The 21,866-nt window shown below is 47.1% G+C and overlaps 1 protein-coding gene and 1 long non-coding RNA gene across 3 annotated transcripts in view; one reads left to right on the forward strand and one right to left on the reverse strand.

Moving 5' to 3' along the window:
* THSD4 (thrombospondin type 1 domain containing 4) overlaps positions 1-21,866 on the reverse strand; it is a 555,462-nt gene that overhangs the window by 244,430 nt on the left and 289,166 nt on the right. The window lies entirely within an intron of this gene.
* Positions 12,351-16,433, forward strand: LOC311597470. Its single transcript, XR_014779249.1, has 3 exons — positions 12,351-13,481; positions 14,816-14,853; positions 16,401-16,433. It is a non-coding gene; the product is annotated as an uncharacterized lncRNA (long non-coding RNA).

A 21,866-nucleotide genomic window follows, 5' to 3' on the forward strand; every position in this document is an offset into this window, starting at 1 on the left:
TGGAATCAAAGCAGCTGTTTACTCAAGACAAAGACTGCTAGTCCCACTCAGCCACACCTGAGGGAAGCTTACCCAAGGTTCCTCACTACAGGCTGCTGCGGAAAGTGATGAGCAACGTTTTCAGGAAAAACAGTGCAAAGACAGCAGGCAAGCAGGACAAAGGCAGAACACAAGCAGGGCCTGGGCAGGTGCTTCTTACAGCATCCCTACGGGCGGGACTTGGAATCATCTGAGAGCACCCAGCTCTGCTGCACAGATCCTAAAACAGAGCCAGATTCCTGAGTGTGTGTGTGTGTGTGTGTGTGTGTGTGTGTGTGTGTGTGTGTGTGTGTAGGTGCATGCGTGCCTATGACTATGAGCGATTTTGAGACAAAGTCTCTCACTGGTCTAAATATTAAAAAGTAGGATGGGCTGGCTACCCAGGGAGGCCCAGAGATCTTCCTGCCTCAACCTTCCAAGTGCTGCGATGATAAGAATGTGCTATGTGCCTTTATCTCACAAGGTCGGAGGCACTTGACTGAACCGTCTCCTCAGCCCGCTTCACAACAATTTAGGTGGCAGCTTTTAAGGTGCAGAGCCCAGTCCTCAAGTAAAAGATTTTCTTGAGGGTCAGAAATATACCCAGAGAAGAAGGGTGAGGCCAGGAGAGGGAAGATGGCAATTTCAGGGATGTTAGTGGTGGGACTTCCAGCCAGAGGTGCAAGATGGAGGTTGGGAGGAGAGCTAGGCTACACCTACATGGTAGGGAAACTATATGGGGAAGACTCTCCACCCCCAGGGGCTGGGAAGGGGTAAATGCAGGAGGATCCAGGGACCCATGGATAGTAAGGCACTCACGAGGAACAGGAAGTAGCAGCTTTAATTTCTTTTCCCATCCTGTGTAACAATCTCCAATGTGGCCTCCATACCCCCCTACCCCTCCTGTCCACCCATCCTTTCATCTCTTGGCACCCAAACTGCCTTCAGCTTGGGGAAATGAATTCAAAACCCGCATCCTGTGGCAGGACATATCACTTCCTCTACCTCTGCACAGCTTCCACGTGGCCTCAACGCCATCTTCCCGCATGTGCGCACGGCTGCACTTGCTGTCAGTTCTCCTTCGAGGGCACACTAAACAGAAGAAGCTGGTGTCTGCTGGGGCTTCACACAGCTGGCTCTGCGTGGCCGGAGGGGCCACCGGTGAAGTGCTGGCTTCCTTTCAGTGCCTTCCTGGGGTTTGAGATGTCCCTTTGTGAGCCTGGATCTTTAGTACAAATTGATTGTATGTTTACCTTGGTGAACGGTGCTTCTTGGGGGACTTAATTTGCATATATATTTCCACAAGAATGTGAATGGTGTGTGTGTGTGTGTGTGTGTGTGTGTGTGTGTGTGTGTGTGTGTGTGTTTGTATAAGAATGGGCATGGACAAGTGCCCTAAGAAACTGAGTTTGCACACTGCATAATGATGTTTTGACCAATTAATAACACATGGGAGAATAGTCCCCATAAGACTATAATAGAGCTAAAAAAAAAAAAATCCCTGTCACCTAGTGGTATTAAAACACTCTAGTCTCACAGTAACACATTTCACACAGCTTGAGTGTGTTTGTGATGGTGCTGGTCCAAGCACACCTTTTGTACCAAGATGTGGTTCAGTACAGCACACACAATTATGAGCAGAACTTGATGCTTGGTGCTAACCCATGATGCATTTACTATGCTGGAGTTTTATAATTCACTCCTGTCCTTAAACAAAAAAAAGTGTTCCTGTGGGTCAGCATGCTGGTTGGTACTGCACAGGCAGCAGTCTCCTATATCTGATGTCCACTGTGTCTCTTGACTGCTCTAAGAAGTCTCACAGGTAAACAGTGATACGGGTGAGAGTAAATGTACCACAAAGCCTGATGGCGGAAAGACTCCTGACCTCCATGTGCAGGTGTTGTATGTGAATTCTTGTGCGCGCGCGCGCGCACACACACACACACACACAATTTAAAAAGTAATAACATATTTTAATGTAAGTCACACTGAGTGGTTGATGAAGACTATCTGGGTTTGTATTAGTGTACTCTGACATTTGCATAACAATCAAACCCACCACAGACACGTGTTTAGATTACATACTAGTTTAGATTTTCAGTGATGCAGGAGGGTATCACCAGGGGAAGTGGGGAGCCTGGCCCATGTTGACTATTGGGAAGATGCCACTGGGTCCTCACAGATACATCGTGCAGGAAAGGGGACCAGAGACTGTCTGTCTGGATCATGGATGGGGCAGCCAGGCTCCCTAGGGCCCAGTTTTCTAACAACACCAATGACAAAAAGCCTAAACACATGCACTGCCCAAGCAGAGCTTCCCAGTTACAGCATCGGCCTGGTGCACAGCTGTACAGCCCCGCTTCTCTCCTGCTGGGGTGGTGTGAGACAGCTCTACAGCCCCCACCACGGCTGCGAAGGGTTCATTTCCTCCTCAGGAGAGGTTTTCTAAATTTAGGTACAGCTCTCCAGTCACAGCTTCAATTAAGATGAGCCTTATAAGAACAACACGCTGTGAAACACCTGCGAAAGCCAACCGCTATGAAAGCCTAAATCCCAACCCCACAAAGGTCAGTGAACAGGACTTCCTAAGATGCATCCAGAGAGGGGTTTATTGCTGGAACATTCATCTAGGAAGAGTGGAAAGTCCTCAGGGAACCCAATCCTGGATTGTCTGCCCAGGAGCTCTCTCCGTTAGAGAAGTCAGGCTCTGTTCAAATTGCAAAGACTCCTTCCCCTCCAATTGGGGGAAGTTCTCACCAGGAGCCTCAAGTGGGCAGAATTGAAAGGCTTCCGGGGATATCTGAGCCTTGCTGGAAAGGGTTCCTGCCCCTGTCCACAAGAGCCTTTTACAGAAATTCAGCAATCTTTCTCCAGAGCAGATCAGCTCCCCTAGGGGGTAAAGCTGAGTATTATGACTGAAAATAACAGTGGTGACAGGAGCCGGGCATGTAGGCTCATGCTAGTGAGCTCAGCGCTATGGAGCCAGGAGGACTAGGCTAGTCTGAGCTACAATTTGAGTTCCTGGCCAACCTGGGTTACAAAGAGAAAGCTCCATCTCTAAAAAAACGAACAAACAAAAATCTTAAAAGCAACTAATGTTGACTGAAAGCAAAGGTATACAGTGTAGCATCCTGGGCCCTTGGCAAAACTAAGTTCACGGCGCCTGTTCAGTAATGCAGGTGTGGTTGTTATGAGGACAATTGACAAGGCCACATAAACGTGGCCGGGCAGGGATGAAACCCTATCTGCCCCAGTTCCCTGGACTCCTCTTCACTGCTTAGACTATGCTCAGTGTTTGCACACAGAGTCCTGTGGGCGAGTCTATGGGAATCTCACCTCCTCTCTCTCCAGAAAGCTTTCTTGTCCTGCCAGTAGAGAGGGAAACTGAGGAATGAACATCATGGTGGTGTGGGGGTGGGGTGGGGGAAGCTTTTATAAGTCACGTGGTTGAGGCAGGACAGGAAGCACAGCTGAGCATGGCAGACCCTGCTCCTCACAATTGGGCTGAACTCCTGTTACATCACACAAGGAAAACCTTTAGCCCAACGCATCTGGAGGTAGGGCAGGCCCAAAGGACTAGCAGGGAGGGTAGGCAGGAGGGTGACTTGGGAGCCTTAGGGAGACAAAATGGCCCTTGAGAACTCCCAGAACACCTAGGTAAAGGGGGTTGGCCTAGGCAAGAGGAACTGTGGGTGAGGGGAGAGCACCCCTGAATTCAGCTTTCAGGATGAAGTGGACAACAGCAGGCACACTTACCACCCTGGAGGGAGCCCCAGCCCGTGTAGGGCCAGCAACGCCCTAGAAAGTGCCACCCTGGGAGCCCCCTCCACACACGTGAAAATAAATAAATTAAGTTTCAAAGAGTTTTTTAAAAAAAAATACAATCTGCTAACTTCAGGTACCAGTTAAAACTTTGGAACCCTACAGATGAGTTCAAGGTCCTTACTGGGGTTATGACCTTGAACAAGTTCATAGACCTGTCAGCCACATACATTATATACACACATGTATATATGTAACATACATATAACATAGATTTCCTATACACGGTAACATACAATGTTCTAAATGGTTCTCTGTTTAGATTTTGAGTTAGTTTTGCATATTCTGTTTTTATCACACAGTGTTGATTGGTGTCTTCGTTAAGCAAATACCTATTAAAAGTCTACCATGTGTCCAGACCCGCTCTGTACCACAGAGGATGATAACAGAGAGCAAGGCGAGCACCATTTAGCTCAGACAGAGGGGGATAAAGTGACCCTCAGTTTCCTGCCTTCTTCTCCATAAAACGGCAGTCTTCCAAAGGTATATTTGATGCAGATGTGCTAAGGTGAACACACATCCGGCTAAGTGTCTTCATATGGATGTAACTTGGTAGAGAGATACCAGCTGCACCTCATCTCCCTGGAAGAGGCCATCAGAAGAGCAGAAGTCACTGGCTTGGAGCATCCCTGCTATGGACGCAGCCCCCGGCACGTGTCTAGGGGACTGAGGATGGAGGGACCACCCCGCTCTCTCACTGTGCCTGACTTGCAATTCCAACTGAGAAGTGGGGCATCTGAGGCTGTGACCTAAGGAGCAAGTGTGTGTGTGTGTGTGTGTGTGTGTGTGTGTGTGTGTGTGTGTGTGTGTGTAGAGCTGTGAGGGGATGAGGAGGCTGGGGCTCAGTCGGTAGAAGGCCTGCCTGGCCCATGCAGAGTCCTGGTGCATCGCCAGTACCGCCTAACCCTGGCGAGGCAGCACAAGCCTAGAAGCCTAGCTCTTGAGAGGAAAAGGCAGGAAGGTCCGAAGTTCAAAGTGAAGGGCACCACCCTCCACCACAGACAGCGAGGTCAGCCTGAGACACATGAGCCCCTGTCCTTAAAAATAATAAACAATAAAACACCAAGTGTTTTGTGTGGTGTGAGGTGCCCGGGGACACCCACTGATGAGATCTCCAACATCCTGATGGGGCGGCACGGGGCATAAGGGATTCGTGTGGCTTGTAAGACTGAGAAGCAGTGGGCTCTAAGGATATAGGAGAAACACTCAGGTTCCGCCCACAGACGCGTGGCCTGAAAGGTGTCCAACCACTTATCAAATGGAGCAGGGCAAAGGCAGGAGTGGGAATTCACTGCTACAGGTGCAAAATAGTCTTCCTGCAGGTCGTCCCCTGCCCCCCCCCGACGTCCATACTGATTCTCCCTATGTTCATAATGCTGTGAGGATTATTACACCTGGATAAAATAACGAGTACGTTCCCCAGACTGCCATGTCGTTAGGTGTTGCCATGTTACTTACACTCCCCCAGACTGCCATGTCGTTAGGTGTTGCCATGTTACTTACACTCCCCCAGACTGCCATGTCGTTAGGTGTTGCCATGTTACTAAGTTCTGGCAAATAGGACAGAGGCAGAAGTAATCTGGGGGTCATGTTTGAGTGTTGGTGGTGGCAAGGGTAAAACCCGGGGCTTCGTGCGTGCCAGGTGAGCAACTCAACTCCTGTGCCACGCACCTGCAGCCCCTTGGACTTTCAACGTTTTAATTTTTAAAGACTGTGTGTGTGTACGGTTTTATGAGTGCAAGTGTCCCACAGAGGCCAGAAGCGGGTGTCAGGTCCCTGGAGTTGGAGTTGCAGGCAGCTGTGGGTGGCCCAACTGGCTGCTGGGAATCGAATCTTTGTTCTCTGCAAGAGCATCAAGTGCTCTTAACCACTGACCCTTCTCTCTAGCCTTCCCCTTGGACAATTTTAGTAGAGAGAATGTATGCCCAGTTGACTGACTAAACTATGTGTGGAGGCAGGAGCTGCAGCGATCCCTTTGGATGGTGTGGCCTTGACAATAGAAGCCAAGCACCCGGGAGGAAGACAGAAGAGGGCCGGATACTGCCCTGGGCTTTGCATCCCCATGTCTGTTCAGTGTGAGGCTCCATTCAGTGGCTGTCATCACTAATTCTCCCCCCCCCCCCCAGTGATAGGTAAATCAATATTATGAGGAAACAAGGGGAAAGGACTAGAAGGAGGGCTGGGCCCTTATTAAAGTGACCTCTGATGGCATTCTGGATGTGCTACTCCAAAATATATCACCTCAGTACAATGAGTTCTTAAAGCTAAAGGTACCCAAAAGATGGCACGTGCAAGGAAGACTGAGGCACGTGAAATTCTTAGTAAACAGATGTGCATTTCTTCTGTTAACCTGTCTTTTGTTACAGTGACACCAGGCATGATTCTAGGACGTGGGATGGATGGCTAAGGAAATGATCTCTTCAGCCCCTTTCATGACTCATGATCGTCCCAAGCTTCAAGACACTGAGTCAATACCGTGTGGATTTTTGTGGAAAGTGAATCTGGGGGATTTATGGATGAGGACCAAGACCAGGGCATTCATGCAGGGCTGCAGACTGGGGAAGTCAGACAAAACAAGCTAGATTTTTCCATCTGAGATCCTTGGAAAAGAGAGGATATCCACCTTTGGGGATCTGGATTAGAGGTGACGCAGAAGGGACACAGTAATAAAGGTCTGGTCAGGAGAGGCTCTTTGGTGGATGCAGCCTCTGACCTGAGAGCCCTGTTCCAGAGAGGAGACAACTCCTGTTGGACATAGGGGACTGGAGAGGGGCTGGTTGGGCAGGGAGGCAAGCAGAGGCTTAGTCCTAAATTGCCTCAGACCTTGTCAAGAGGCAGGGATTTTACCTTGGAGTCCATGGGAAATGAGTGCTCCACATTTACTCTGAGAACACCGGTGAAAACCGGAGCACCAGCCTTCTACAGAAGCGACTCACCTGGAGCACAGAGCACAGGCAGAGAGCGGCTGAGAGCAGGGATAGCGCAGCTTCCCAGCAGCCCAAGCAGGGCGTGACTGGGGCTTTTACCTCATGGGTGGGAAGCAGAGGGCACTAGAGAAGGTTCTAGATGGAGGAGGGAACCCCTGAGAGGCAAAGAAGGAAAGGTGGAAGACTGTGCCCGAGGGTAGAGTGTATTCAGGTCCATCCCTATTTCCCTGGGTCAGTGTCTGCCTCTCAAGCCTCTGTCACCCTTTTCTCTTTCCACGTCTAATTAGGTGGAAAAGGAGGAAGGAAGAAGCAGGATGCTTCATCACTGGAAGAAAGAGAGGCAGACCTCTTCCCTGCATTCCATACACCTGGCTCAGGCAAAGGAATCCAGAACATTATTCTAACTGGGAGGCTGGGGGGAAAATGCCATAAATAGCCACCCTCTCATTTGTCATTATTTCATCTTTATATGTATGCATGTGTATGTGCTCATGTGGGGAGGCGTGCCCATATATGTTCACATACATGTGGAGGCCACAGGTCATGTCAAGTGTCTTCCTATATCCCTTTCCACTTTAGTTTCTGAGACAGTCTCTCACTGAGCCTGAGCTGGCCAATGAGCTCCAGGGACGCTCCTGCCTCTCTCTCCCCAGCACTAGGGTAAGAGGCAAGTGCCACCATGCCTGGCTTTCTGCATGAGAACTAAAGTCTCAAATTCAGGTCCTTGTGCCTGTGCAGCAGGCGCTTTACAGACCGAGCCTTCTCCCCAGCCCCTTGCATCTCATTCTGTTGTGACACAGCCTCTCATTTTTACCTGTGTCTCGGGGATTGGTGGCCTAGCTGGTGAGGAAGCTCCAGGCAGCCATCTGTCTCTACAAGCATTCCACACAGCTGGCTTTGTAAAAACATGGGTTATGGGTTGACTTCGGGTCCTCCCGCTCCGAAAGCAATGACTTTACCCACTGAGCTGTCTTCCCCGCCCACGTAAGGGAACAGGAGAGATGGCTCAGTGGGTAAGAGCACTTGCTGCTCTGGCAGAGGACTGGGTTTTACATGGTGCATCACAACATTCTTTAACTCCAGTTCCAGGAGATCTGACACCAGAACACACATAGTACACAGACACACATGCAGGCAAAATACACGTATACACATTAAAAAAGAAGTCCTCTCTCTACTAGACAGAGAAACCCTGTCTTGAAAAACCTAAATAAAATAAATAAATAAGAAAGAAAGAAATCTTTAAAATTCATATTAAATTTTAGAGACCTGCTGCAGGTCTCTCCCCTTTCCAACTGATTCCAGGAAGATTTGAAATAAGAAACAACACATCGAATTCGGGCAAACAATCTGAGGCAGAACCTTCCTCACAGAGGAGTCCACTGACAAAACCACTGGCTTGACTTCTATGTGGATGGCTCTGGTCGCAGGCTGGGAAAATACAGGTCTTGAATTGAAATGCGGGTCACCCAGATTTGAAATAATGCGTTCTCTTTCATCTGGACTCATTAAAAATGAAGCCAACAGGAGCAGCCAGGGAGTGAATAAGACGTAAATCTACTGGTTAGCTCTCTGATGTAGCAAGGACTTGAACCTCCCCGCCCCCGAAAGGTATCAGGCACAGCCTTTCAATCCTGGCTCTTGTCTGTCCCTGACTACCTCTCACAGTCACCCTAATTAACTGTAGCACAAGTGTCAAGTTGGAAGTCCTGGCCAAGATGCGGGAGAAGTCTACACTGCAGCATTCAAAGGGGCGCCTTTGTTTATCACTGTTATGTAACGAGGAGTCAATCACAGCACACTCCCGTGGGAGGCCTCACTGCAGTTAATAGAAGCCTTGTTTGTTTCCAGAAGGAATGCAAGAGGAGATTAGTATGTTTGAAAACAAGCAGGAACAGGCTGGCTTAGTCAAGAAATCTCGGTGGCTAACAGCTAAGATTTCCTAAGTTAAATCCTAGCAAGAATGGGGAATTTGGTTTCTATCTCCAGTCATTTATTTACCTAGCAAGAAAAAAGAACTAATCAAGTAAGTGTCATACACAAATGAAAATTTTCCTAAGTTTTGAATGTGTATACTTACTTTATTATTAGGGCACATGAACTAAGACGGGCAGAGCCAGGTTGAGGGGGCACATCTATAATCCCAGCACTTTGGGGGGGGCTGAGAGTAGAAGATTATGAGTTCAAGGCCCACCTAGGATACAGAGTAAGATGCTGTCTCAAAAAGACAAACAAACTATCAAAACCACTCATTTTTCCAAGTAGGGACTGAGGTTTAAGGGCAAGGGTGTTCTCATCTCTTACGCTAATTGAAGTCAAAGTTTTGAAAGACCCGGAACAGCTGTGAAGTTGGTAGCTCGCTACCCAAAGGGCACTTCGTGGGTAGGCTTGTCAACACTTGGACAGAAACACTGTGTGGCTCTTAAAAGTCGGGAAATTGTAGCGTTCTGGTTTCTGCTCTGGAGGATTGAAGCTTAAACTTCAGAAGGAAACTGGGGCAAGCTGACGAGCTGTGCCCCTGGTAAACTGAAGGGTCTACAAATCAAGGCAAGGTCGCCCTGAATTGTGACACTTGGTGATAAGTGCTCTCCAAATAGCATCTCCAAGAGTTACAATTTCAGGACTACGCATCACGGGGGAAGAGAGAGAGCATCCCTTCTTCCAGTTAACACGGTACTAACGTGCTGACCCTCAGATGGCCTGCTAACCAGGGCCTGTCTTTTCATTTCATTCCCCGATCCCCTCCACCACTGCCTTTCTGGATCTTTCTGACAGATAAAGGTACCAGAGTGGACCATGATTCCTCTCTTTATCTACAGTGACTGACTCCCTGGCAGACATGCATGACGAAAAGCAAAGTCTGAGCTAGAGGAGAGTCCAGCCTAGGGGGAATTCTGCTGCATTCAAATTGAAGGCAATGCAAAGGACACAGCCAGAGGTCCTTATGCACATGGCTGGATAGTGAGGATTGTGGGAGAAGCCCAAGTTGAGAGGGCCTTCTTTGAAGATGGAACCAAGCTCCAAGCTGGTTTGCCCCAGATTCACATTTGGGTAGTGTGGGGGATCTGGGTACACCCAAAAATCATTGCTATGGACTGTGCATAGCTTTCACAGGACCTTGCACATGTAATACACTGTTTGGTGACAATTTCTATGAGAAAAGTCCATAGCCCTGAGCTTGGAGCCATGGTAGAGAATGAGGTTAAAGAGGGAGGCAGGATGCCTAGAAGGAATAACTGACTGGCAGCGGGCCGGCTTGGCATCACACCTGCCTTATGCTACTTAGAAGCAATGAGGTAAGTCCTGGTTTTCAAGGCAGAGAAAGAGTCAGTCAACAGATGTATCTTTACGAAGCCACCCTTCTCCTCGCTTGTGGGCTGGGGAGCTCTAAGAGCAAAGACGGTTCCGGCCTCACTCTATCCTTTTTCTTCCTCCGGAGCAAGAAGCAGGTCATGACAACTGACAACTGTGAATGTCAGAGGCCCAGAATGTATTGATTAATCAAGGCATTTGGCAAAGTCTCTCAGGAAATTCTTGCGGACAAGATGGAGAAATGCAGACCAGATGACAGTATAATTTGGGCGACTCGGAGTTGGCCGAAAACTCGTTCTCCAAGAGTGCTGAAGGAAGGGAAAAGGAAGACATCCGGGGGCCCTGCCAAAAAACACTGTCTCTGTGTCAGCCTCCCCCTCGTTACAGTGAGAGACTTGGATACAGACGCCGAGGGAATCAGTGCTGATCAAGAGCACGGAGGACACAAAGCTGGGAGAAACAACTACTATGATGAAGTCAAGATTGAAGAGTTAGTGAATATCAAATGAGCTCAACAGGCTGGAACAAGGAGCTGGACCAAAGAAAGAACTGGATAGAGATGAATTTGAAGTCTTTATTTGAGTTCAAAGAAACCAATTACACGCATATAGACCTGGGAAGTCCCGATCTGCCAACAGTTCCCTTCAGCGAACAGATAATATTAGTTCATCGCAGCCAAAGATAATCCAGCAGCTTAACATGGCTGCAAAAGGAAACCAATGGAATCTTTGGTCAGAACAATAGAACCATAACAATAGAAATCGACGGGTTTGGAAGGGCCGGTCTCGCTTGCTCCACTCTGTCGATTTTCAGACATCTGGCGTGGCACGGCACCTTGCCAACAGACAGCATTCAGCAAATACTTGCCGTGCAAATGAATGGATACCAAACTTTCAGATGGATCTCAATGTGAAAGGGATTTGGAGACTGTCCTAAGAAGAGAAACCCGAACAAACATGGAATGCACACCCCAGAGAAAATCAAGGAGACCCCCACGAGAAGAGGCTTCAAACAGTTGAAGAAATCTCAAATTTGGTTTTGTTCCAAGGGGAAAACTCTCAAGGGTCAATGGTCAGAAGATACGCACAGCGAAAGCTTCGCTCCAGTGGGAAAATTGTTTGAAGCTGGGTGTGGTGACACATACCGATAAAGCCAGCAGCTGGTGGCTGGGCAGGGAGATGAGTAGGAGGGTTATAAGTTCGAGTCCAGGCTGAGCTATGTAGTGAGCAGGAAGCCAGTCTGAACTACATAGCAAGACATTGTCTTATAATATCCACTACCCCACTTAAGAAGAAAGGAAAATTAAAGAAGTGGTAGTAATGTGTTTTCTTTTTTTGTTTGTTTGTTTGTTTTTCGAGGCAGGGTCTCTCTGTGTAGCCTTGGCTGCCCTGGACTTGCTTTGTAGACCAGGCTGGCCTCGAACTCACAGTGATCCGCCTGCCTCTGCCTCCTGAGTGCTGGGATTAAAGGCGTGCGCCACCACACCCGGCTTTGTAATGTGTTTTCTTCTTGAAGGTACTAGAACAGAAGTTGGCTAGCCACTGATGATAGCTTTAGAGTTTCAGAACATACCCTCTGGAAGCCAGCCTAGAAGGTCCCTACAAAGGATATGATTCTAGGGTCTTGGGAGATAGGTAGCACAGTTGGTCAAGCACTTGAGGGCCTTACTTTGATCCCTAGAACCCATATTAAAAAACCCAGTGTGGCACTGTGAACTTACAATCCTACTGTGAGGAAGCAGAGGCAGGTGGATCCTGGGGCTTGCTTGCCAGTGAGCCTAGACTACCTGGTAAGTTCCAAGCCAGTAAAAAATCTTGTCTCAATGAGCAATGTGGACAGTACCTCAGAAACGACAGTCCTGTTGTCCCCTGGCTTGCACATATACTTGCACATGTGTGTAATCCCTCCACACACGCTTGCATTAGTACACACACACACACACACACACACACACACACACACGTGAGTGTATGTGCACACGTGAAGAGAGAGGTGATTTTGTGATGCTTTTTCAGTTTGTTCTTTCAGCTCCAAATAAACTTCCCGCTCACTGGAAAGGTCTGTGCCAGGCAATCTTGGCCGTGGTCTTCAGAGCAGCTGCTAACACAGGAAACTGGGGAACCAGGGTGGGAACCTAGAGTGGTAACTTGTGAGAGGAGGCTGGGTTATACTTTGTTTGTTTAACTTTCCTCAGCAAAGACACTAGTGGAAAAGAAAAAGCTGACAGCATGCTTACGGTTCCGCCATAGTGAATGAAAGCCATGCTTAGAAGTCATGATTAAAAGCACCCAAACCTTGACTTTTCTGTGTGTGTCTCTCGACAAATATCAAGTTAGACGTTTTGGGAGAAAGTACTTTACAGAACAACACTGTTGGATAACCATACCAAATACCCAGGGGTCCCATATAGCGTAGTAAGATAGGAAAACAAGGGCCATGGATAGTGTCTTTACAGTAGTCCTCAGGAACCCTTGCCCACAAGCATTCACACCTGCTATAATATAGATGGGGTCAGTGTCTTCCAAAGTCCATTGTTGAAGGCTTGGCCCTCAGCTTCATGCCACTAGAAAGTGATAAGAGTCTTTAGGATGTGGGGCTTACTGGGTGTCCTTCGGTCACTAGGTGCATGCCCTTGAAGCAGTGAGTGGGACCCTAGCCTCTTCTTCCCCCACCTCTCTTTTGCATTCCAGCCATGTGTGGAACAACTTTGATGTGTGACACATCCTCCCCCCTCCCCCTGCCTCTACCATGAAATGCTACTTTACCACAGGCCCATAAGCAATGAGGCCAAGTGACTGGGAGCCTCTTAAACTGTGAGTCCAAACAACCTTTTTTTTTCTTTATAAGTTAGTTATTATGTGTATGTGTCATGTAAAGGAAAGTTGACTAACATGGGCCCATTTATGGCTCCTACACGGCCTGAGCAGAGCTGAGGTAACATAACAGTAGGGTATGACCTCTTAGGCTAGGTCACAAAATATATTGGGCTTGCTGTTTTGGTTTTCATGGATTGTCTGGGGAAATCAGCTGCCACACAGTGAAGACACTCTAAATAGCCCCAAAGAAGCACAAAGTGGTAAGGAACTGGCCAGGAGAAAAAAAAAGTTACCTACACAGCAAATTGACTAGATGAGCATCTCTAGTGTACAGCCCTACCTTGAAGGGTGACAATGACCAGACACTAACAAGGTAAAGTGACCTTGGCAGTAGACCTCAGACATGGCCTGAGCTATCTTCAAACAGGCTACACTTACTGAAGTCAGCCCAGGCAGAGCCATGTGCTTGGTGGCAGCCAGCTTCTGGAATGAGGTCACCAGACTGTTTCTAGAATGTACAAATGTGTCCATATGCCATCCACTCCAATGGAAAGCAGGATGTATGCCCTCCAGTGACTTGATGAGGGTAGGTTTGACACTTTGGTGCCTCTTCACATACCAGTGGAATACTTTTTTAAAATGACAGGTAACATGTATTTCTCTCCTGCTTGCTTAACCCCGCCCCCGCCCCTGCCCCCCCCCCCCCCCCCCCGTGTCTTTGCAAGCGTAGGTGATTTATCTCTTCTCTTAGTAGAGAAGACTCTAACCCTCACACTCTCCGGTCTGACATTTCAACTTCCTAGCCAGTCCCTGAGGAGACCCTTTCGGAATGTGTTGGAAAAAGGGACATTGCCATCAGTATTGTAGGCTACAGAGTTCAAGGGTCAAGAAGGGACAGCTCTCAGGGGAGGGGTTTCATCAGAGACATTTCTTTTATTTATTTTTTATTATTTATTTATTTTTATTTTATTTTTTATTCTTTATTTTTTGAGGCCTTTTAAAATAAGGAATGCTGGTCACTCCAGGGCCACAAATGGACTGCCCACTAGGGCTAGTGACAAGCTGTGGACACAGATTGTGCTTAAAATGGTTTAAGCACAAGCTTATTTGCCTAGTAATCCTTCCATAGAATGTATCAGTCTAACCTCGGCTCTCTCTCAGAATCCTACAAAAACCCAGCGCTCTTAGAGACAAAAACATCACTCTGGACTAGCTATAGTTATTGCTTATGCGTAACTCTTTCGTGTCTATAGATATATATGTGAGTGTGCATGTAATCACGTCAGAGTTTATATTTTAACTATGAGGATTATGAATAAATTTTTCTTTGGATATATGTACATTCCTTTTTTGATTTTTTTTTTCCTTTTTGGATTTTTCAAATTAAGATATAATTTCAAAAGATTAAAGAGCAGGTTGATAAGATGGCTCAGTGTTTAAGAGCACATCCAGCTCCTGCAGAGGACCTGGGTTCCCGTCCCAGCACCCACACTGGGCAGCTCACAACCACCTGTAACTCCAGTTCCAGAGAATCTGATGCCCCCTCCTGGTCGCCATGAGTACTACACCCCCACAACATATATACTTAATTTAAAAAAAAAAGTATTAAACAAAGATTAAAGAACAAGAATAAGCCGTTTTTGAATGTTCTATTTTTTTATGCAAGAGATGTGCTATTTTGAAGAAAGTTTGCCATAGAAATGTTTCATCTACCTTGAACCAAAAGTTCAGACAAAAATCCATGCCCGGGACAGCATTAGACTCCTTTGGTCACCAGCTCAGGAGCTAGACAGGGGGAAAAGTGAACAGGCCACATCCAACTAAGATTCAAAGGAAACTAACAAAACCAAGGCCAGGAATTTACCAGAAAGTTGCCTGAAAGTGGGTCCTATTTCCTCAAATGTAATTCCTCTTTTTCAGAGAGAAGTCATGACGGTTATTCATATGGAATACCATTGGTAAGTGCATAACACAAACAGTGTTCCTAAAGAAAAACACTTTATTTTTTTTTTTAAAAAAGAGTCTGAGCTGATGAGATGGGCTGGTGGGTAAAATATGCTTGCCACCAAACCTGACAGCCTAAGTTCAACTCCCCGAGACTCACATGGTGGGAAGAGAAAACTAGTTCTCACTAAATTTGTGCATCATTTTATGTACATGCCATGCTATGTGTATGCCCACACACATACACAAATACATATGTTCTCACACTAAATAGACAAATGTAATAAAAGTTTTAAGATGATTCTGTATGAAAGATTAAAAAGCTATGATGACAACAAACGAGTCTCTCTCAGTAACATAAATCTTATTGTATTTTCCTAATAACATTTAAGGGTGGACAAAATATTTTATTGTTATTTCTCTTGTAGAAAGTTTCAGGCTGTCTAGTGTTTTGAGAGGATGATTACATGGTCATGTTACAGTGACATTATGTTTTCCTGCTCAAAGAGTTCTTTTGGCACCTTGCTTTATTTGAGTTTAATAACAGCTCCCAGAGGTGGGCACTGTGTTTTTACAGGTGAAGAAGTGTGTGTTCAGAAGTCAAGGAGCACTTATTAAGTGCCTAGCAGTGCTGGACCGTATGGGGCACTTCACACTGGATGTTGCAGACGGGTCTAATGCAGTCCTTTTCAAAATGCATTGCCCTCATGCTGGAGATCAGAACACTGAGGCTTCAGAAAGGGGAAAGTATGTTGCCTATGATAACATTACTATAAATAGATCAAAATAAAAACTAAAACTAAACAACCCCTTTAAGCTCCAAATCCCAGGGATTCCTCTCTATATAACAAGATAAAACAAGCCATATATCCTTGGGTATTAATATCATAAAAACCTTGTTCCAATATGAATAAATTAATAAAAAAAACCTTGTTCCAAAGTTGTGCAGTGGTGGGGTGGTTGCCTCTCTGCCAACCACTTCTATCAGGCTCGAGACCTCAGATAAATTACTATGCACTGGGGGTTCCCACCTAAGAAATAAATTAGGATGGTATAAAAATGTACCGAGTAAAATCGTTCTGGGGTTGGGTGAGATGTCCAGGTAGTGTGCTCACAGCATGGACTTTGCATCACAGTCACTCAGGCACCTTGATGATTATGATGAGAGAAGGGTTTGTTTGTTTTGTTTTGTTTTGTTTCTGCAGGAAGCATGGCCCCTTTAGCATCTTCAGTATCTTCCCAAGCATGGCAATCTGCTGCCCCAGCTAGCCTTCATCTCCCAGAGATCCTCCTGCCTATGCCTCTGAAGTGAGTGCTGGGATTGAAGGTGTACGTCACCATGCCCGCCTGCTTTACCAATATATTCAGGTGGAGTCTTTTGCTGTGGGCAAAAAAAAAAAAAAAAAAAAAAAAAAAAAATCTCTCTGGAAGTAGACTACGAGCAAACACAATGCCGCTGCCTTAAGGCTCTTAAGATGGCTAATAGGGAATGTTTCCAATCTATTTATTTAAGTAACCCAAAAGTAAACCATAAGAGGTCATGCCTTCCTCCTATCCATAGCAAACTGCAAACAGCACTGCCACCCTCCAAGGGATTCTCAGTAAAAAAGTCAACCGGGCCTTCATTTTCAGAAGATAGTCCAGGCTAAAAGGCTGGTGGATCAAAGTGGGTGGAAATGGACATCCGACTGTTTGGCAGGTTCACAAAGGAAGGAAACTGAGCTCCCTGCATCTGGGTGGGGTCAATGACAGCCTCTGTTGCTGAACTGTTGCAGAATTGTCAGGAAAAGCACAAGAGGTTGCGAGCCGGCTTGCCTAAGTCCAAGGCCACGTGTGGTGAAGACGCCAACTGTGCCTTTGACACTTCCTGGTTCTCTTTCAGGGCCGACTTCAGCCAACTTTCTGTTCTTTGCCTGTCATCCAAATTACAGCCCATATGAGTTAGACCCCCACATTCACGTTTACACCAGGGAAAGTGGCATGTTGCCAAGGAGAGCAGCAATGTACCGTGGCCCAATTTCTGAAGCTGCAGGAAAACTCCTAGGCCTGGGGGCGGGGGTGGGTGGGTGGGTGTTGTGGCAATGTGGATGTGATGTGATTTAGAGTCAACATCAAAACAAATCTCTAGGGTCGTCTGTGACAGCATTTCTAGACCGGGTTGACGGGGTGGAAAAAGACGCCCTGACTGCAGACAGCTGGGCCAGAGTCCTGGCCTGAGCACAAAGGAGAAAGCAAGCTTCCTGGCTGAGGATGTCATGTGACTTGCCCACTCAAGCTCTCATTGCCACGCCTTCCCTGCCACTGGAACCATGAACTGAAATAAATCCCTTTCCTCCCCCCTTAAGTTGCTTTTGTATTTTGTCACAACGAAAAGACAAGATACCAAGAAAACACACTTGGTTGCAGAGACAGGCTGCTACGGTTGGTTCAAAGACAGCTGCTCAGTAAGTCACAGGCTCCTCCCATCCAGGAAGCAAGTGAGCAAAAGTGAGGCTGAGTGCTGCTTCCCATGCTCTCTTCCAAAGCATCACATCAGCGAAACACAAGACACCGCTCCTACATCTTAAATAATAAGTGATGCTGTGCTGGCTAGTCTTAATGTCAACTTGACACAAGCTAGAGTTAACTGAGAAGAGGGGAGATGCCTTCATAAGATCCAGCTGTAGGGCCTTTTCTTAAGTAGGGGTTGATGGGAGAGGGCCCAGCCCACTGTGGGTGGAGTCATCAGTGGGCTGGTGGTCCTAGGGTCTATAAGAGAGCAGGCTGAGCAAACTATGGGGAGCAAGTCAGTAAGCATGGTCTCTGTTTCAGTTCCTGCCTCCAGGTTCCTGCCCTGTTTGAGTTCCTGTCCTGACTTCCTTCAGTAATGAACAGTGGTATGGAAAGTGTAAGGTGAAATAAACCTTCTCCCCCTCAGCTTGCTTTCAGGCCGTGGTGTTTAGTATTAGCAGCATTAGAAACCCTAAGTACCACAGAGGTCCATACAACCTGCAGCCTTGCACCTTTCCTTCTGTGGTGGCGCTGGTGAACACCTTCCTTTCTGCAGCAGCTTAGGCTTCAGGCTGAGATCTTTCTCCTCTCCTGATTACACGGCCTCCCTGCAAGCTCACTCAGAGCACAGAGGTGGCAAAGGTTTGTGTGGGTAAAGAGAAGATGCCTCAAATTCATGTGGAGAAGATGCACACCCAAAAAGCAAAGGCACAGAGTGCCCAAAGGGCTTTGGAAAGAGAACACACACTTCTCGTCTCTGTCCCTTTATTTCAGTTTTGGGGACCTTAGTTCTTCCAATAGAATAAGTCTTAGCAGCCAATTTTAATTCATTGGTTGCTTTTTGGCGTGAACTGAGTGACAAGGATTGCTGGTGACAGAGAGAGAGAGAGAGAGAGAGAGAGAGAGAGAGAGAGAGAGAGAGAGAGAGAGAGAGGCAGAGACACAGAGAGAGAGAGAGACAGAGAGAGACAGACAGAGAGAGAGAGATGGAGAAAGCCTTTGTTTTAATTTCCAATTATCTTTCTAGCCACTGCAAATGAATTTTTAACAGCCTGAGCTTTTCCTGGGACACTCTTCCTTTGAACTTCCAGACTTCCCTTCACTGCAAGTTGTTGTAATATGAACCAGATTTTTTTCCCTCCCTCTTGTTTGCTTAAAAGGCGTTAACTATAAATTAGAGTGTCTGAAGAGCGAGGTGTCACCCGTGGGGCCTGGGCTCCTCGGGCCCTGGAGCCTCACAGCTGGGAGACAGGCCAGGCTGCCTCTCTCTTTGGCAGCCAGGCTCCCGGACCCAGGCCAGGGATGATTCCACCCTCCTTTTCAAAGCTATCCAGTTACATCGACATACTAACTGCCTTGTTTGAATTGAGCGTTAAACCATATTCCTCTTGATTTAAAAAAAAAAAAATCCAAACCCCTGTCCTAGAGGAGCAGAAGGGAGTGTTCTTTATAAATACACACTTCTGCTGAGCTCTTTTCACTTGATGATTCTGATCTAATGACCCTCCACCCTATTTCTTTCATGGTGTTTGTGTGTGCGCGCGCACGCGCATGTGCATGTATATGGTATGCACACACCAGTGCATGTGTGGGGAGGACAGAGGAGGACACTAGCTATTTTGTTCTGCTAGTTTTTTTTCTTAGTCCGCTGAGTCTCTCACTGAACCTCCGGCTAGGTTAGTGGGCCAGGAAGCCCCAGCAATCCTCCCGTCTCTGCTCACAACAGTGCTGGGGCTCCGGGTATGTGTATGGCCACACCTGGCTTGTTCCCATGAATGCTACAGGTTTGACCTCAGGTCGCTGTACTTGCACAGCACAGCAGGCGCTCTTACTCTCTGAGCTACCGTCCTAAGCGTAGTGTCAATTATTAAAACATGTCTATCAGTTAGAGTCTCATGAGAGAAATGACCTCGATTGCACATATGTTCCCTCTCTCGAGATCAGGAAGCAGTCATCAACGTACTACAGACAAGTACGGGCATGTGGCTGAGCTTTGTTTCTGTGGCGCCCCAGCTCATAGTTACCACTTAGTTAAAAACACAGGCAACGTTCACTGAGTAGCAAGTACGTTCAGTGGGTGTGAGTGGGGAGGCAGAAAGCAGAGAGAGAGAGAGCTCTGGTGTCTTGTCTTTGTTCCTTTTTAATGTTTCTTTTATTATTTTATGTGTACGGGTGTTTTGCCTACATGTATGTGTGTGTGTGTATCACATGCATGCCTGGTGTTCGACGAGACCAGCAGAGGGCACCAGATGTTCCCGGACCTGGAGTTACAGACAGTTGTGGGCTGTCACGTGGGTGCTGGGAATTGACTCAGGGCCCACTAGAAGAACAGTCGGTCCTCTTAATCACAAAGGCATCTTTCCAGCCCCTGTGGTATCTTTTCTTAAAAGGACACCTAACCTAAATAGCTTTCCCAGGGCTTCCCCTCCAAATACCATGCCATCATCCCATCGGAGAGCATCTTCTATGTATAAAAGGCATCCTTTTGAGAGCGGACGATGGGGAGGCACAGGGATGGATGAGCTGACTGACAAGAGGGGGCGGGGAGTCGGGAGCCCGCCAGCCTGCCGTTGTGAATATACCTAGAGTTATAGAGACCACGGCTGGGATAGATGAGGTGAGGGCAGAGGAGATGCCCAAAGCTATGGGCATATTCCAGCAAGAGCGAGCAGAGAAGGGCCAAGACTGCCACTCTTCCTCTGAGAGCCTAGTACTGTAAGGTTTCCTAGGACACACTGGTTCCCACTCCGACTCCACGCAGGGGAACAGATGGAGACCAGGAAGGAAAGAGACCTTTGAGCAGGAGGAGGACCACCGAGTCAGCGCATTGAAAAAGATTCGAAAGTCAGAAACTGACAACCGACTTAAAGAAGAAACGCTACCCCTGCCTCGTGCCCAGGTCTCCATTACATCTATCAGGTAGAAATGCGAGCTAAGAGGAACACAGCTCACATAATGAACATGTGCTAACACAGACTCCCACCTGTGGCCGAGTCTTACGTCTTACACTACTACCTTTGCTCTAAGAATGACTGATTCCATGTTGCAGATGCTCTGGGACCAGAAACCACTTGTCTACGTGGGAGCAGAGTTGGACATGAACTTGAACGCTCACAGGTTCAACGTGTTTTCTGAAGGCCGCCTGTTCGGCTGTGCCCCAGATTTCACGGTGCAGGCAAGCTCTGCTGGGTGGAAATAAGAGCATGAATGAGTCTCCAGCTGCCTCCTGCAGAACACTGGCAGGGTGAGCCTCCTCCATTTGCCTTCCACTCCTGTGGTGTGGTGGAACTTGAGGCCTTGTGGCTCCATGTCCTTCAGTGTCACTGCAGTGGTGACAGGCCCACTCTCCCCCTGAGTTTTCAGATACGCTGCTGAATTTACTTGTCTCGAGTCCAAATCCGCCTTCTCCTTTTCCTGCCTTGAATGTCATCTGGGTTTAATAATCACGTCTCTCTTAGGCTACTCACTTCCACGCTGGAGAATTGTCCCATGTCAGAACCCCAATCCTCTCTGCACTATGGTATTACTCTGATGTTGCTCATAGCTTCTCTTTCTATTTTTAATCTTAAGAGATTTTTTTTCCCTGTCTACAAGTGCTTTTGTGAAATGTGTTAGAAACTGACCAAAGAATAAGGTGAAGACTGACTACCAATTTCTATTTTTTTTAAGAGACAGGTTCTTGTGTATCTGAGGAGGGCACTGTACTCCTTACATAGCTGAGGATGACCTTGAACCCCAGATCCTCTTGTTGCCAATTACCAAGTGCTGGAATTATTACCACCACATCCTATTAGTGGCATCTACGACTGAAGCCAGGGTTTTGTGCCTCAAGGCAACCATTCTACCAACTGAACTACACCACCAGCTTGCCTAGTAGATCTTACAGATGCAGGATGGTGGCGCAATAACCTGCTTTTCACTTTCTAGTCGTTTTGTGTTTGGGGTGCTAACCAAATCCTCCTAATGAAGCCTTATTTCAAACGTGCTGTCTCGGCTTGAGCCTAGGTCCTCTGGTCAAATTTCATGTCTTGCTTTGGTCCCAGTGCATTTTTATAATCTAGTTATAGTGATCCCAAAGTGTTGGTTTAGAAAGGAATAATTAATTAACACCAATGATTGCTGAGACTTCCAAGTCAGAACACGGTGAAGATATTAGGCTACTTATCTTTACTAGTTTTGGTGTAGCAGGCGGCTGGACTATCTCAGTCTTCACTGTGACTCTATGAAGTAGATCCTATTGTTTTTCTAAAGCACAGAGATGCTAACTACCCTATGTAAGACCACAAAGTCGTCGGTACAAGATCTAGCCTGGTATGTAGATCTTTCTTGATCTGCTTTGTGTGTGTGTGTGTGTGTGTGTGTGTGTGTGTGTGTATAAAACTGTATTTTCTTTATTTTGCATGCTTTTAATTTCAGAACAAAACAAAAGCCCACAATACACAATATCCAACCCTGCTACACTGTGGGAGGGGATTTTCCTGCCTTAAGGCACAAGGACAAGATAGAAGAGATTCTTCTTGACATGAGCAGAGAGCCA

The sequence above is a fragment of the Acomys minous genome (assembly GCF_964271855.1).
Source record: "Acomys minous genome assembly, chromosome: 5".
In the NCBI taxonomy this organism is placed as follows: domain Eukaryota; kingdom Metazoa; phylum Chordata; class Mammalia; order Rodentia; family Muridae; genus Acomys; species Acomys minous.